This window comes from Macaca nemestrina, chromosome 10, assembly GCF_043159975.1.
Source record: "Macaca nemestrina isolate mMacNem1 chromosome 10, mMacNem.hap1, whole genome shotgun sequence".
NCBI lineage: Eukaryota > Metazoa > Chordata > Mammalia > Primates > Cercopithecidae > Macaca > Macaca nemestrina.
In genome coordinates, this window is record NC_092134.1 from 117,311,367 (window position 1) to 117,330,305 (window position 18,939).

General features: G+C 36.0%; 1 long non-coding RNA gene across 2 annotated transcripts in view; it reads left to right on the forward strand.

The window, feature by feature from the left end:
• The window catches only part of LOC105492125 (uncharacterized), a 126,136-nt gene that overhangs the window by 17,720 nt on the left and 89,477 nt on the right, over positions 1 to 18,939 (forward strand). The window contains exons 3-4 of one of the 2 annotated variants that reach the window (XR_011608589.1): positions 10,909 to 11,332; positions 14,013 to 14,217. This is a non-coding gene — a long non-coding RNA (uncharacterized lncRNA). Of the gene's footprint in view, positions 1 to 10,908; positions 11,333 to 14,012; positions 14,218 to 18,939 lie in introns of those variants that run through there. The other variant, XR_011608590.1, reaches the window with a different exon arrangement.

Sequence of the window (18,939 nt, forward strand, 5' to 3'; positions counted from 1 at the left end):
CTTTCCTCATCCTAGACCTCCTCCTCCCATAACCCCTTTCTGCTGAAGAATAAGATGCCAATGGCTTGAAAAACAGGATGGAGATCAGAGACAATGAGGACAGTGGTGTAGGACTTAAGGAATATCTGACTGACAAGTGATATTTGCAAAAAATTAGTTATTTGTCAATTTTTCTCATTTAAGAAAAGGTCATCAGTTTCTCTAAGCATTTTTTGTTAATTGAGTTATAATTAATATATGACAAAATTCACATTTTTAAAGTGTACCACTAGGTAGTTTTTAGTATTTTCACAAAGTTGTATAACCACCACCTATAGTTTCTTAATTATAGACAATTTTTATCACTCCAAAAGGAAACACCAAACCCATTAATATTCATGTCTCATTTCCCCTCCCTGTTCCAGCCCCTGGAAACTACCAATCTACTTTCTGTTTCTATGAGTTTGTCTAGTCTGGGTTTTTCAGTTAAATAGAGTCATATGACATGTGGCCTTTTGCATCTGTCTTTTTTCATTTGTCACAACGTTTTCAAGGTTAATCCATGTTATAACACATATCAGTACTTCATTCCTTTTTACGGCTGAAAAATATTCTATTGTATGGATAAACCACATTTTATTTATCCACTCAATTGATAGACATTTGGGCTGTTTTTACTTTTAAAATTATGAATAATGGTGCTATAAATCTTAATGTACAACTTTCTGTGTGGACACATTTTTATTTATCTTGAGTAGATACTTAGGAGTGAAATTGCTGAGTTATATGGTAACTATGGTTAACTTTTTTGAGAAACTGCCAAACTGTTTTCCAAAGTGGCTACATTGTTTTATATTCCCACCAGCAATGTATGAGAGTTCCAGTTTCTCCACATCCTTGTCAACACTTGTCATTGTCTGTCTCTCTGGTTATAGCCATGCTAATGGGTATGAACCTCACTGAGGTTTTCATTTACATTTCACTAATGAATAATGATGTTGAGCATCTTTTTATTTATTGGTTATTTGTACATCTTCCTTGGAGAAATGTCCATTGAAATCCTTTGTTCCTTTTTAAATTTTTTAAAATTGTTGGGTTGTGAAAGTACTTTATGTATTCTGGATATTAGTTTCTTATCAGATATATGATTTATAAATGCTTTCCCCCATTCTGTGGGTTGTTTTTTCACTTTCTTGATGGTTTACTTTGAAGCACAGAAGTTTTTAATTTTGATGAAGACTAATTTATCTTTTTTTCTCATTACCTGTGTTTTTGGTGTTATGTCTAAGAAACAATTGCCTAATCCAAGGTCATAAAGATTTATGCCTATGCTTTTTCTAAAAGTTGTATGCTTTTAGCTCTTACATTTTGGCCTTTGATTTATTTTGAGTTCATTTTTATATATGGTGTGATGTATTCTCAAACTATTTTGATAATTGCTGTATTTTGAATGGTCTTCATCTTAAACACTCTGATTTCTCTCATAAAATTATGAAGCTTATATTACTTTAGTGTCAGTTAACACATGTATTTGTCTATCTAATAATCAATATATTGTCCTCTGTCCTTAAAAATATGGAGGGCAGCAATTCTGTATTTTTTAAGCTTTCTCTTTTTCCATTTTTCTTTTAGGGCTATATGCTAGATAGTAAGTCTGACCTTGATCTGTTTCTTAGTTCAATTAGGTGAATGTTCATTTAAATTTTAAATAGCTCTCTTAGTACTCGATTGTAAGGCAGATGCGATAATATTTTTAGAACTCAGCTTCAGAAGACTATTATACACATTTTATTTTCTGGATACAGAGGTTATTTGTATACCTATACAAGTCAGATGATTAAAGTCAAACCTCCTTTAATCGTGGTAGATGTGAAGGATGAATAGACAGGGTTATTAGTGTCTGATTTAGGCAGTCCTTGAAGATGCTTAAATGAGTTATTTTAAATTAGCTGTTTTACCATAGCTATACAAAAATGGCTTTGTGGACATATCTTCCTTTAGCAAAAATACTTTTTTCCAAATGTTTTAATAAAGATCTTTTTAAATGACTATTATATTAAATCAAGTGGATGGATATACTGTACTATACATTTTTTTTGTTTCAAAATCCTATCCTTTAAGTGGATTCTAAATGGATTTATCTTATCCTGTACAAGTATACCTAACATTTGGGTTAGCTCTAGCCAAGCTTATTGACTAGAGCTATGAAAGTGTTAGTTTTCTCTTTCTCTTGTGACCAATTTGTAATGCTCCTTATAATAAGTAACTATTATATACCCAAAGGATATTCAGTTATGTTCAAAGAACCATTTATAAAATTTATTTCTCTAAATGTAAGTTTCTATATTGTTTCATTTAAGTCATTTATATTCTTACTTTCCAGAGTGAATTAACCAAATGAAAAAATTCTATTAAAATTGGCCTTTTAGCCTAAAAGAACAAAAAATGACTTGTGTACTTGGCAAAGGGACCTAGAGATATTGTTTATCTGGACAAGGCAGCAACCAGTGAATATAAAATCACGATTTTTTTTTAAAAAATTGCCTCAACATACGATTGCGTATTCTCACACACTTTCTGATGGGCTCTTCTGTGGCACTGGCCTTCCCACTGGTCTTTGGTCCATAATGCAAATCATAGGTGTTGGGACAGGTTGCTGTGTGAATCTATTCCCATAGAAAGAAAGCAATGCAGCTGCCTAATACAAGGGGAAAAAAAGGGGCAAAGAAATACTTAAGCTCTCAACTTAAAATATGCAAGACATGTGCTTATTTGCTTTGTCAATATTAGAGAATTTCTTGTTACAGGATATTAGCTGAGGTTGAGAGGTCTTAAAAGCCGCAAGTAAGATATTAAAAACAGTGAACAGTTAAGAATCATTAAGAGTCCTTTTCCCTATTTTTTGAGGCATATGCTAATCATCAATGGAATCAGGTATTTCCTCTCATGGAGTACTATTCCACAGTTAAGTAAAAGATAGGGTTTCCTTTGAAGTATCTGATCGCTGCTTGTTGTAGGGGAACTGACAAGGAAGGGCATTCATTACATTTTTTTTTAACCATATAGGAACTTGATTTAATAGTTTATAAGGATGACATTTATTTTAAGCCTTTGTATTGAATATAATATTTCCCTAGGACTGTATTTTCATTTACTGTTAGTATATTACCCATTATTTTATTTAATCATGCAACTCACTTACTTAATTCAAATGTTTGCATTCTCTCAATAAGTTTGCTCAATAAGAATTAATTGAGTAGTAACCAGCACCAGGCACTGGGATCCATAATACTCTCTGGGAGAAAGACCAGTGGATTATTTTTGGGCTTAATATGCTAATGGGATGGGGGTACAATGAGCCACTGTGTTCAAAACAGAATTGTGTGTTGCTTTTTGAGGCAGGGAGGATACTGCATTTATCTTTGTATCTCCAGCTATATTTTAGGCACCCACATACATTTTTTTTAATTGAATTGAGTAGAATCATAGAGTGTTTGTTTTGGAAATGCATATGAAAGATCATCTAGTCTAGTGTCTAGTCTAAGAGGTTCATAGAGGTGCCCAGAGATTGCCAAAAGGCAGGATGAGAAGGCAGATTTCTGCGAGTCCCCAACTTATATTTTAATTAGTATAGCCTCCGTTTTATTTACTAGGCACCTGTATAACATTTTGGTTTTTGTTAAGATGTATCTGCTCCTAAAGAAATTTGGAAAACCACTGATAATTCAATTGCCTCATTTTACATTAAAATTCCTGTCATTTTACAAATAAGGCAAATCTATTTTTCAGCAAACTATATCAGTTACACATTATTTAATCTTTCAAACAACAGATATAGTTCAGATCATGTCCTCTGCCCTTAATTCCTTTTTTTTTTTTTTTTTTTTTTTTTTTTTTTTTTTTTTTGGTAGCTGTTTAAAAAAGAATGGGGGAGTGTGACAGCCTAAAAATAATTTTCTCAAGAAATGATGAAGCAATAGAGTACAAAAGCCTTTGAAGATCTCTAGCAAGCTATGTCAGTGTCTGTAATGTGAAACTGCTTGAGGTCTCTTCAATGCTGTGTGCCCTCACACTGTGAATGAATTCATTAAAACAATGCAGAATTCATCTGGGGCGAGAAAATAAGGAAACTAATTTTTAAATGACTAAGGAGTGAGGATAAGATTCTCTCTTAATTTCCTTGGCCTAATGGAGAACACATACATATGCTATCAGCCCATCTCTATCATTAAAAATAAGTTAGAAATGAGAACATGCACAATCATATCAAGGCTTGTCAATTTAAAAAATCAACCCAAGAAAGATGTTTTGGAGATTACTGAGACTCTCAGCTCCCATCCAAAGGTGAAAGGAGATTCAGAGGGCAAAGCATCAGTTAATGTTGAGATCTTTATTATAAAACAAAGCAAAATTGCCTCCTCCAGGTAACTTGCTGTTGATACCTGCAGAAAGAGTACTTCCAGATGACTGATCTGATCATGTGTCACACACTTAACCCTGGGTAGTCCAGGCTTAAGTCAACAAGACTGATCGAAAACTTTGAGGGCCATGAAATGACGACACTGTCATGAAAGGTGTGTCTCTTTCCAAGCAGAAAATGACAGAAAGCACTAAAAATAAGCATTTTTTCCTACAACTGAGATTGTGGAATTTTTTTAACTTCCGAGAATGGAATGCAACTCTCTGGTGGACTTTTGTCTTCTATTTTCAAAAGTGTTTCGTACAGCTGAAAATTTCAAAGGCACGGTTGAGACTAAATGTTATTTACAAATTCCAGAAGTCTATGAACTTCCTTTTCTTCACAAAATGGTCACATCGACCCCAGCTGAATATTTTGAGTTTATGTGTCTATCAAAAATGTGGTGAACTAAATGCCTACGAAGTCAGCTGAGGCCACGTGATTACTGAAAAACACAATGCAAAAAGTGAAGAAATGAAGGTAGTCCTCATGATACCTTGTGCAGTGGCAGGCCTACCACACCATTTTAGAGTTTAAATGCCAACATGATGAAGCAGCTAAAAGCAAAGGTCATTAGTCTTCCATGGATATGAGGAAAATGACTATAAAAGTAGCAAGGGAGGAGTAGACAGGCAGTGAGCAAAAGCACAGCAAGTTGCAAAAGTAGAGCTAGAGAGTTGTTAAGGCAAGATGGGGAGAAGTTGAGAGCGTGGAGAATGCATGGCCAAGGACAGAGAAGTAGAGTCATGAAATAAGGGATCAGTATGTAGAAGACACCAAACATTTACTGAGATGGAATTGAGTAACATTAGTAATAGGTAATAGGAGACAGAGATGAGTTGGTATAGACCCTTTCTTTCCTTTTTTCTGCATTCCATCACAGTAAAAAGTAAAATGATATTATTAAATTGTTTTTCTAATGAAAAAGAAATGACCACCCATGACAGCTCTGTTTGCTGAATGTCTAAAATGCATGCTATGCGTGTCTTGGTAACAAAGTATGTTTCGTCCTTATCCCTTAAATATGTTATAATTCTGGTTGTACTTATTACATAAATTCCGTAAGGGACAATTCACCTTTGGTTGCAGAGACGTAATCTTTGTATTTCTTATTACAATTTATCTGAGTTTTATTTTGTGACCTTTTCTCACATGACCATTTTGAAAAATAGAGTTTTGATTTTTTGTCAATGTGAAATACTTGGTGTACTCTAAAAAGACATATAGGCTTATAACAAAGCTTAAACAAAACCAAGCAAAATGTTACTACCATGCTCTTTCAAACTCTGCTTTCTACAAAGGCAGCCACTTCCAACAGAGAGTTTATCTCCCTGTTTCCAGATACTGTGACTGTTTGATAGTGCAATTCTGTTACACCCACACACACACATTTCCTAGAATGGTAATGGTCAGTTTTTCTAATATGAGCTGTAGACTTTAAGCGTGTTCTGTTGAACAACTAGAACGCTTTTCTCATTTCTGCAAGAGTGTCCATGATATGTGGTACTGGCTCAAGCAAATCCAAAAATCAGCTTTAGCAGAATATAAAGCTCACAAACCTGGACCTAGACTCAGTCTCCAGCTTTTCTGGGAGAGATTTTACATACTTCTTGCTAATTTGGATGGCGTTATTGTTATTCAGAATTCATTCTTCTAATTTGAGTCACATCTGTGACTGCTTAGCTGAATCGGGAGCCTCAGCATTAAGCTCTATCTTCATTTGCTCAGGGGACACATGGTGTGTGTAGGAGCCATCATGCTTTGTTTTTACAAATCAAACTCTTAATTAATTACTGAACATACTGCAATTCACTAATCAAGCTGTATTTTTTTCAGACATTTCTGACTGGTAAATATCTAGTCATCTGGCTTTGCAATATATCCTCTTGTCCTTGCTTTAGACAAAAATGGTGGGAGTCATTGGAAATGTTGCTTTGTATATGTGATTTGTTCATTGTCATGCATGAGCTCAGAAGAAAACAATTTCTCATTTAGCTTTGTATTCCTCTAGGCAACAATGAGAGACAGTGTTTTTGAGTCAGAAGAAGTATCAAATGCAAAATTGTAAAGACTTGGGTTCAAATTCTGGCTTTGTCATTTCTAATTGATTGAACTTTAAAGTTTCCTATTTGTAAAATGTGTTTTGAAAATTAAATGAGAAAAACCACATAAAGCACCCACTACTGTGCTTGACATCTAGCCAGGAGTGAAGTTGCTAATCATTCATTCCTTCACTCCAACAAATACTTATGGAGCACCAACAATTTCCTAGGCCCTTGGGCATGGAGGATATAATGGCGGGCCAGGTAGACATAGCATCTCATCACATGAGGCTTACACTCTGGAGGGGAGGGGTCCTAATAAACCAGAAATAAATAAATAAGCTAAATATTTGCATGTATATTATAATCTCTTTCTATTTTGTTTTCCGGATCATCGTGTACATAGCTCAGTTTTGCCTGTAGATGGAAAGATGCGCAGTATCTTATACCCTCTTCTGTGTCAATATCACTACTGTGTATATTAGGAAACATATATCTATTGAATAAATAAACGAACAAATGTAAGAAAATCTCTAGCCTGTCTATATATTTAGAATGGTTTATTGCTTTATAGGAATATTTTATTAAGCATATGATTTACAAAATTTGAAAACTTCTTGAGATTTAGAGGCAGTGTAGTGCAAAGGTTAAGAACAATGAGTGCCCTACACCCAGACGTCCTGAGTTCAAATTGAAGTAAAACTGGTTACTAGCAGTATGACTTACCGTCTCTGTGCCTCAGTTCCCCCACAAGTAAATATGAATAACGAATGCCTGTGTAACATAGTTCTCATGCAGATCGAAGCAGATATTTCATGCAGAGCACTTGGAACAATGTCTGGTTCATGGCAAGCACTTAATATATAAATGTTATTTTTCTTTAACTGAGAACTATTTTTCAAATAGGGGTCTATAACCAAATGGGAGTTCTTGGGAATATACTCAGGAATCTTCTATTCTGTGTACAAATTTTATGTGTTATGTTTTCATTTTGATGAAAAATTTTTAAATATTAAAATTAGCTTATTTTGGAATATCTACTAAACAATTTCAGTTCTACTTGCACTTACAGCTGCTTTAGGTGATCGCCTGACATGACCATGTTTAACTTTAGTTTCTCAATCTGAGATTCCATATATTCTTGGGAGTTTACAATTTTTCAAGACTGAAAACTATTATTTTAGAACATTCAGCATATATGCGTTGTAGGTCATAATAGAAATGTTCATGATGCAAAATTATCTGTTATTCACCACATATTTACTGTGTTTATCATTAGTGCTGTCTCCCAATTCTTTTGAACTCTCTGTCTTCAGGTCACATGGTAGGATGTCACTTCTTAGCCTTGTTTGAGTTTAGATGGTAAGGGGTGTCAGGGGGCTGGCCAATGAGTGGTGAGCAAAATGGACATGTTATTTCTGTACTAAAGTGTTTAAATGCTGATGTAAGACCTTCTAGAACCCATGTTTTAAGTTTTAGCTGTTCATTGGCTGCAACCTTGAGCCTCCTGGCCAACTTAAGTTGGGTGTGCGGCATTCGCGTGAGAAATAATCCCTCTGCTGACTCAACCTATCACGGTTTACATGTTGTTTTTCACTATTACACCCTGACTGGTGTCAACCTTTATTTCACCTACTGTGTTCAAAATATGTTGATTTGTTGTGTAAATCAGAAGTAATCCAGTTTCCGAGTGCAGCCTTCTCCTCTCAGTATATGCCCGGCCACATAATATTTTGAAGACTAAGCTAATGTGAGCCTTCTATTGTCTGGAACTACCACTAGTAATTCCATCAGGTTCATGTTATTCTCTCTGATAAATGAGAAGAATAATAAAACACCTACAATCTCTACACTTCTCACCAGATGGTAAGCAAACAATAAGAATTTATGCCTTCATTCCTACAAGAGAAATGGAGAACTGACCCAGAAAAAAATAAATATTGCTTGGCAAGATGTTCAAACTCCACCCGACACTCGATATGCTTAATCCCAACTTGGATCTCTATAGAGTTGCCCAGTAGTGGTTCCCGGAGACAGCTTGAGGCAGATAGATGTAGAGGGCAGTGGTTACTGTTAACAGTGGTTCCTTGATGAACCATTTCCTGGTCATGATTCTCAGCAAAGTCTCGGCAGTAATCCTTTAGAAATCATACTGCCTTTCTTACTCTCAGTCAGTCACAAGACCCAGCTGAGCCCACTGGAGGCAATTTGACAGTCTTTAAAAGAGTATTCATTTCAGACAACTGCCTATAGTGTTGCTCTCACTGCAAGTTTAGGTCTAGTTGAGCTAATGGAAAAAGCAAATTGTATTCTCGCTTTTATTGCCATGCAATCTAATAATATCTCTGTTCTGCCCTAAAATGAAATGTGGGCCCAATGTCCGACAGGTTCTTTCTCATCCCCAAGCTCACTGTCCAAATCTTTCTGAGATATTATTCCAGGGGACTGGAGTTTATATCCCAACATTTTCTCATGGCTGGACCTGGACTCAAAGAAAGAGGCCTGATCTCAACCAGAAAATCTACTTCATAAACCACCCATCCCACATGTTAGTCTGGATTAGGTGCTTGGAAAAATTACCCCCAAGACACAAAAAGACATCCCAGCTCACATCTAAAGCTCTAAAGCAGGAAATACTGAAGTGAGATACTTTGTCTTTTAGCAACGTTTAGACCTTATGCAACATTAATGAGTACATTGGAGAAATTTTTTCTCTGGAGGCACCAGAAAAGAAATTAATAAGTGCTTAATATAAGCAATTAAGCCACCATACTGCACAAAAGAGGGAAGAAATAAGGCCAGAAAGTTTTATGGGGACATGACCACGAAGGATTTTTAAGACATGTTAGAAAGTTTGGCTTTATCATGAGGACAATGAAGTCATTAAAAGATTGGGTAACATGGTGAGATTTGCATTTTACATGATCATTCTGCTTATAGTGCAAGATGGTGGGGTCAAGACTTGGTGTAAAGATAGAAGTAAGAAAGCTGCTTTAGACATTCAGGTGAGAGAGTGGAGGCTTTGACTGGATCGGGTGGGAGATTTAGTACTGAGGTACCAACTTGGGAGTCAGTATAGAGGTAAGCGTTTTGCAGCCACATAAGGGATTGAGAGGCCACAGGGAATGTATGGAAAAAACATGCTCAAGGATAGACCCAAGGGGAACATCAGTCTTCAAAGGCCTGAGCGAAAAAAGAGCTGGCAAAGGAAACTGAGGAGTATCAGGAAATAGGTATACCAGGAAAGTGTAGTATCATGAAGCCTAGAGGCGACATTATTTTTAAAAGTAGTGCTGTTGCAGGGCACTGTGGCTCACGCCTGCAATTCCAGCACTTGAGAGGCTGAGGCAGTTGGATAACGAGGTCAGGAGATGGAGACAATCCTGGCTAACACGATGAAACCCTGTCTCTACTAAAAATACAAAAAATTAGCTGGGCGTGGTAGCATGTGCCTGTAGTCCTAGCTACTCGGGAGGCTGAGGCAGGATAATCGCTTGAACCCAGGAGGCGGAGGTTGCAGTGAGCCAAGATTGTGACACTGCACTCCAGTCTGGGCAATAGAGTATAACTCCATCTCAATTAAAAAAAGAAAAAAAAAGTAGTACAAAACAAAAGTAGTGTTGTTAAGAGTTACATATATTAGGAACCAAAATCTTTTTGTTTTCATTCAACAATTTAAAAATTTTTTAATTTAATTTTTTCCTTACATATAATTTTCTTTAGTATTCTTTAACTGAATTTTTATTTTTTATAATGTCAATTTTTATTATAGATATGGTTTGAATGTTTTGTCTCCTCCATATGTCATGTTGAGATGTAATCTCCAGTGTTCGAGGTGGGGCCTAGTAGTAGGTATGGGGCCATGGCAGCAGATCCCTCATGAACGGCTTGGTGCCCTCCCCACAGTAATGAATGGTAATGAACCCATGTGAGATCTGGTTGTTTAAAAGTGTGTGGCACCTCCTCCTCTTCCTTGCTCTCTCTTTTGCCATGTGATATGCTGGCACCCCCTTCACTTTTTGACCATGATTGTAAGCTTCCGGAGGCCCTCACCAGAAGCAGATGCCAACGTCATGCTTCCTGTACAGCCCATAAGCCAAATAAACCTCTTGCCGTAAATTACCCAGCCTCAATATTCCCTTATAGCAATACAAAATGGACTGATACAAGGAGGTACACATGCAGGTTTGTTACATGGGTATATTGCATGATGCTGAGGTTTGGGGCACAAATGATCCTGTCACCTAGGTAGCAAGCATTGCACCCAGTAGGTAGTTTTTCTGCCCTCCCCGTACTTCCTCCAAGTAGTTCCCAGAGTCTATTGTTTCTATCCTTATGTCCATGTGTACCCAGTGCTTGGCTTCTGCTTATGAATGAGAATAAGCAGTATTTGGTAATCAAAACCTTTCTATTGACTTTAATAACCAGGAGATTCCCGTCGGAGCAAACAGTGTAAATGGACCAAACAGTGTCAATGGACCACAGTAGGAAAAACTATACTGTGGTAAATCGATGAGTACAAGAAAAGTGAAGAAGTGAAGAGAACAAATATAAGTAGCTCTTTCAAGAAACTGGGCTTTGAAATGAAGGAGAGAAAGGAGAAAAGCTGGAAAGAGACATAGGCTCAAGGAAAGTTTCTTTGGTTTTACTGATAGTTCTAAGGAGAAAGGGAGAAGATCTGGAGAAATGGAAAGAAGGACTTGCTCCAAGAAACACGCAGGAATGGAATTCAGTGTATAGGTGGAGAGATTAACTTTACATTTTAAGAGCAATACTTCTTCCATTGCACCTGGAGGGAAGCAGAGAGGATGGCTCTGGCTACAGCTACGTTTCCAAGTTTCGTCACAGTCAGGTAAGGGAGTTCTTATCTCCTGGCTATTTTCCTTTTGGAGTAGGAGGTGACAGCATCTTTTGAGACTGAGGTTGAGGTTGGCAGTTTGAGGAGAGTGGAGATTCTTTGAAATGACTGCTGTAAAGAATTGGAGAGAAAGGTGAAGATGGAAACACAAAAGTCTTCCTTCCAATCTGGGGAAGATTGTATCTTCCTCACAAATGAGACGTTAAATGAGATGACATATGGTATGTCATACATGGTTTGTGCAAAATAACTCAGTAAATAGTAATTATTATTATCATCAACATCCTTTTTTTTTTTCCTTCTCCTATTTTGTACCATAACACTAATTCTAGCTTTTATCTATGGCTCCACCTCTTTCCTTCAGTTCGATCTGTTTGGTGTCTCTTAGTTTCTTTCCAGCCTCCCTCTGCAGTTTGGTGGTTTTACATAATACCTTCTTGATATTGTCCAAACTAATATGGCCTGGCTCCCAGGGTATCTCCTGATTCTCCCAGAAGGACAGTTTCTTGTCTCTTTCTGGAGTTCATCTTCAGACCCCAAACAATACTGAGTTCAGGAGACTCTGTGAGCTTTCTGTAGCTCCCCAAAGCTTATTTGCAAGTTTAATATAATAATGACCCCGGGTTCCAATAACACAATTCCATGAAAATAAGTAGGTTAGAGGATCATATTTCATTGTTTATAATATGATAAAGCTGAAAGTATGACTTGAGGTTCTTGCATGCAAAAGGAGGTAGCTATTGTGTCTTTTATATCTGCAATTGCCAACCCACATATCATAGGTCAATGAATCCTAAAAAAAAAAACAAAAAAACCTCACTTTTGTAATAAAACAAAACTGATACCCACAATGTTGCTTCTTCCACTGTTTGAGCTGCTATCAAAGACACTTTGGCCCATTTATTCAGTGCTTTCTCCTCTCCTGGAGCTCTCAGCTTCAACTTCAGCTGAGGACCTTCTCTCCACGCTGCATGTCTGGAGTCTTGCAGGGGTCTTGGCTCTGACAATCTGTCTACATTTCATAGTCGGAGAACATGGGACAGCCATCCTGACTTTTCCCAATTCTTCATCCTCGTTTATTATCCTAGGCAGGCTTTTCCCACCTCCTACTCTCTGGACCTAGCCATGTCCTGCTCTTCTCACCCGTTGCCACTTCCAGGTGAATAACATGAAACTGAATGTTTTATAAGTGGGTGAAAGAGTAAAAGGCTCACAATAGATGATTACTGAACACTATGGAGAAATTAAGCCTCCTTTTTCATAAATGATAAGCCCTTCTTATGTCTGGTGGTCCAAAACTGTATTTCGTGAGGCTGACCGTGCATATATCAAATCCTAAAACTTTCACAACTCATACCCCGACTGCATTTTCAGGGGTATGTAGTATATATTTCAATCTTATTATTAAGGCAATGGAGCTTCATCAGTGCTCACTACATAAGAAATCATATGAAAGTCTATTATAACTTTAAAAGTACACAAGGAATGTGGCTTCTGATGACTGGCAGAGGAGGCATGTAGACATACCAGAAGCATCATCGGCTCTCTATCCCAGTGAAGTTTGTTTGAAAGAAACTGAGGATGCAGGTACAAAATGGCTGAGTGATTTTTTTTCTGACCAACAGAGCTGCTCGTTAGCAACTTGAAAGGATGCCTAGATCCAAAATAGTATTAAACAAGTGTTTCTTCAATATGAGATCATTATGTTTCTCTTCTAAATCCAAATACTAATTGCAACCTTGCTGTGAGCATACAATATTAAGGCCATCATAGCCATGGCAACAGAATGCAACATGAAGTGGAATCCTATCATCTACACAGCGTTGTTAGTGGTTTGGGTGGCAGACGAGCACTCTCTTACAACATTGTTAATGTCCAATTCCAAAGAGGGGATTGCATTGCATACCTTTAGGCAATTTTGCCACACAGGTTCTGTTATCTTTGAACATTTTGTGTATCTCTATAATTAATTTCAATACAGGATGGCTTGTGAATCCATAGACAAAAATACAAGCACAAATTAAAATTTCAACAGGCACTTTACAATGGTCATTTACATTTCAAAATTAAACCCATAATAAAAACTTTTGTGTACTTATAATTGGACTGATTTTTAACACCCAATGATAAACATCTATGTAAATAGCCTCCCAAAGATTTTACACTTAAGAAAAAAAGCACTTTAAATGAGCTGCTTAAAGTCACCTTCTCTGCTTTGCATGATAATTGTAATGCAAAATAATAAACAGCACAGGGCACCGAGTACAACACTTTTAGGATGATAGGGTGCCATTTATATGAAGATAATTAGGCATTTAAAACCTACCAATACCAATTTAAAAACCTACCAATTAAAAAAAAAACAGTGTGCTTACAGTAAACTCATTGAAATAAATTTCCATTCGCCTTTGCTGTGCTTTCATTGCAAATATGTCCACAGCTTGTACAGACCCAAGGACTCTGTTTTTGTGTGTAGGAAGTGAGGTGCAGATTAAGAGTTCGTAACCCAACCTATCTTTCTCTAAAAAGAAAAAGTATTTTGTGGAAATTTGCTGTAAACATACAAACCATATGCCATTGTTAAAAAGAAAAGAAACAGTTGTGTTGGCGGAAAGACTTGTTACTATTAGGAAGATTGAGGCGTGAACAGAACTCCATGCTCATTTTCTTCTAGATTTTGTTGGAAAGAGCAAAAGAGACAATGGGATCTGCCATCAACATTCAGAGGCGAATGCATTGGGCTTTGCTTTCAGAGGTATTGAAACAAAATTCATCTTCTCAGGAATTTACCTGAAAATGGACCATGAAATTCATGCAAAAGCAAGAAATAAAGAGGCCTTGCAGTTTTCCCAGATATGTAAAACACACCATGTCATTTAGAGTGCAAGAAATGGGTAACACTCGAGCAGTAAATTTTTAGCAGATAGATCAGCTGATTTTTTTCAAACCATTATTAGTATTACCTTTATTCATTAATTCACTTGTTCATTTATCAAACATTTATTAGTCTCCTACTTTGTGTTAGACAGTATACTAGATGCTGGCAATTCAAATATGAATTCAGCTCAAAGAGATGAAACATACATGTAAACATACAAGTAATTTTGGTAAAATAGGGAAAACTTATGAATGAGTTCTATACAAAGTGCAATGGAAGCAGAAAGAACAAAATTACTTAATTTCCTGTTAGAAAAGATTTCATGACAATAGGTAACATTTGAAGTAAGTGTTGAAGGGTAATCAGGTGTTGGTTGGAGGATGAAGAAAAGAGAAAATTAGGTAGAGAAGTCTGGAACGGACTTTAGAAGCTGTAGAAATCAAAGCAAGGGGCTTTGGTACTTGCAGGTACATAGGCCTAGATCACAAGATGTTTGTCTACAGTATATTCAGTGCTTCCCTATTTACCATTCTACTAAATGGTAGAATTTATTTATTCAGCCTGATCTACAAAGCATTTCATACAAGTTTAAGGGGAATATTGTTGACTTAAATAATTGTAAAGCCCAGGAAATTATTATAGGCAGAGCTGAATTTAAGTGTTCAGAGAATCTTTCTCTGTCTCTAGAATTTGCTTTCCTTAATATTGGCTCCATCCTTAGTGCTACACCCTATAAGCCTAGCAAACCTAGCAGAAATTTGGATTTGTATAAGGAAGGATTTTTTCCAAAGGAAAAACTGGGTTGTTGTTCCTGAATTTTTCACCAACTTCTCAGGACCATTTATTGAATAATCTGAGTTATTTTATGTATACAAAAAAAACTGGAACAGCCAGTATTCTTCACTATATATTTAGTTAAATGCATGAGTTAATTCATTCAGTAAACCTCTATTTGATGCTTACTATATGTCAGGCATTGTTTCGGTGATCTGTGTATATATCTTTGACCTATTTTTATTTTTAAAATCTTTGCAATTTGTTTTATTGTCTGTTGAATCAATGTTTTCAAAAATGTAGACTACACAGTTCTGAAGATACTGAGGCTATTTTAGACCCAGAAATAAAAGATGTGGAATCAAGCAGTATGAATGTTATTTCCCTTTCAGTTCTCTTTCCATCTTTCTAATTATGTCAGCAGAAAGTCTGTCTGGTTCCTGTTTGTCTCTATTACCCTTTTAACAAAAAAGAATGAGATTCTGTTTCAGAAATTTTGATAGGCTAGTAGATAGACAGAATTTAATGACAACGTTTTATTTGAAAAATTTTATAACTTTTATATAATTTTAATATGATTAAGCTACTAAAAGTTTTTAATATAAATAATTTTATTTTAATTTATATAATTATATCCTACTAAAGACAAAAAGTGCTGGCTTTCTAGTTATGCTGTTTCTTCTTATGTAAAGTTATTATGTAATATATAGAACCTGTTTTAAAGAAAGATTTGAAGTAATTAATTTTGTTGGTGATATGTGAATAGAGTAAAAATTGTGAGGACAATATGCAAACAACTGAAATGTGCAATATCCCATAATAAGGAATGACTCTCCTGCCATTCTAAAATTTCTAAAGGGAGCAACTCTTCTTTCTCACTACTAACTACCATATCAGATATTGGTTTAAGAGTTACTGTTTTCATCACTTGGGGAAGTGTCCTTCGAATTTCTTTATAGAAATATAACTTTCTCCTTGTATAATGCAACTTAATTTTAGGCTTTACTATATGTTTAAAGTGTTGTGTTTGTGCAGAATACTGGCCAGAACCCCAGGACAATCAGGGAGGAGAAAGAAAGAAAGCGTATTCAAATAGGAAGACAGGACGTCAAATTGTCTCTGTTTGCAGATGACATGGTTGTATATTTAGAAAAACCCATCATCTTGGCACAAAATCTCCTTAAGCTGATAAACAAGTTCCACAAAGTCTCAGGATACAAAATCAATGTGCAAAAATCACAAGCATTCCTATACACCAATAACAGACAAACAGAGAGCCAAATCATGAGTGAACTCCCATTCACAATTGCTACGAAGAGAATAAAATACTTAGGAATACAACTGACAAGGGATGTAAAGGACCTTTTCAAGGAGAACTACAAACCACTGCTCAAGGAAATAAGAGAGGACACAAACAAATGGAAAAACATTCCATGCTTATGGATAGGAAGAATCAATATTGTGAAAATGGCCATACTGCCCAAAGTAATTTATAGATTCAATGCTATCCCCATCAAGCTACCATTGAGCATTAGGAGAAATACCTTCTTTCTTCACAGAATTAGAAAAACTACTTTACATTTCATATGGAACCAAAAAAGAGCCCATATAGCCAAGACAATCCTAAGCAAAAAGAACAAAGCCGGAGACATCAAGCTACCTGATTTCAAACTATACTACAAGGCTACAATAACCAAAACAGCATGGTACTGGTGCTAAAACAGAGATATAGACCAATGGAACAGAACAGAGGCCTCAGAAACAACGCCACACATCTACCACCTTTGACAAACCTGACAAAAGCAAGCAATGGGGAAAGGATTCCCTATTTAATAAATGGTGTTGGGAAAACTGGCTAGCCATATGCAGAAAACTGAATCTGGACCCCTTCCTTACACCTTATACAAAAATTATCTCTAGATGGATTAAAGACTTAAATGACTTAAATGTAAGACTTAAAACCGAAGAAAACCTAGACAATACCATTCAGGGCATATGCATGGGCAAAGACTTCATGACTAAAACACCAAAAGCAATGGCAACAAAAGCCAAAATTGACAAATGGGATCTAATTAAACTAAAGAGCTTCTGCACAGCAAGAGAAACTATCATCAGACTGAACAGGCAACCTACAGAATGGCAGAAAAGTTTTGCAATCTACCTATCTGACAAAGGGCTAATATCCAGAATCTGTAAGGAACTTAAACAAATTTACAAGAAAAAAGCAAACAACCCTATCAAAAAGTGGGCAAAGGATATGAACAGACACTTCTCAAAAGAAGACATTTATGTGGCCAACAAACATGAAAAAAAGCTCATCATCACTTGTCATCAGAGAAATGCAAATCAAAACCACAATGAGATACCATCTTGTGCCAGTTAGAATGGTGATCATTAAAAAGTCAGGAAACAACAGATACTGGAGAGGATGTGGAGAAATAGGAATGCTTTTACACTATTGGTGGGAGTGTAAATTAGTTCAACCATCGTGGAAGACAGTGTGGCGATTCCTCAAGGATCTACAACCAGAAATAACATTTGACCCAGCAATCCCATTAGTGGGTATATACCCAAAGGATTATAAATCATTCTACTATAAAGACACATGCACACGTATGTTTATTGCAGCACTACTCACAATAGCAAAGACTTGGAACCAACCAAATGCCTATCAATGATAGATTGGATAAAGAAAATGTGGCACATATACACTATGGAATACTATGCAGCCATAAAAAAGGATGACTTCATATCCTTTGCAGGGACATGGACAAAGCTGGAAACCATCATTCTCAGCATACTAACACAGGAACAGAAAACCAAACACGGCATGTTCTCACTCATAAGTGGGAGTTGAACAATGAGAACATATGGACACAGGGAGGGCAACATCGCACACTGGGGCCTGTTGAGGGGTGGGGGGCTAGGGGAAGGATAGCATTAGGAGAAATATCTAATGTAGATGATGGGCTGACAGGTGCAGCAAACCACCATGGCACATGTACACCTACGTAAGAAACCTGCAGGTTCTCTCCATGTATCCCAGAACTTAAAGTATAATTTTAAAAAAATATGTTTAAGGCAAAATATATAAAATATTGGCCAGAACCAAGACTCTGATAGAATTTAAATTGGTGGTAATAATCGTTGTTTTCAATATAGCACATTTGTTTGCATTCAGCTGTCTTCTTCTTGACCACCCCAAGCTAGACTTTATATATGGCAAAGCCAAACTTACCTGATAAATATTTGTGAAATAAAATTGTTGCCAGATGGCCACTCTGAAAGATTGTATAGCAAGAAGGTAAAGTTATTCAATTGCGAAAGATCAGAATTTTGAAAACTAGACTAGAATTTGTACATTATCTAATGCACTTATATTCTATAGATAACCAAGAGTCCATTTTCTAATGGAATACTAAATAACTTTGAATAATATCATACGGTTGACTGATTTTAAAGATTCGTTTGCATAAATTATCAATGTGTATTCATATTAAGGCAGGGCAAATTTCTTATTCTTCATTATATTTAAGTTAATATATATAAGGTTCGATCAGAATTTGTTTCCTAATTTTTATTTTTCTGTTCAGTTATTAATAGTGGAATAAAGCAAGGCATTTTGTCCTTGTTATACTAGCTTAAGATATTTGTAGGCTATTTGCTTACAGATAATATGAGTTTATCAGAAGCTCATGGGCTTGAATAATAAAAAAAAATTGAAGTTTGGAAGAATAAATGTAGGAAACAGAAGAAACAGGAAAAGTTATTGGGTTCCCTCAAAATGAGAGAGAGATGGAAAACAGCTTCAAAGACTGTATCAGAATCAAATAAATGGCTAGAAAGTAATTGGGAAGCTTGTATAATGTAAAGAAATAGAAAAATATAGAAAGTCATCATAAACAGGAAAGTGACCTTTTTTTTTTTTCACTTTTAAATGCAAAAACAT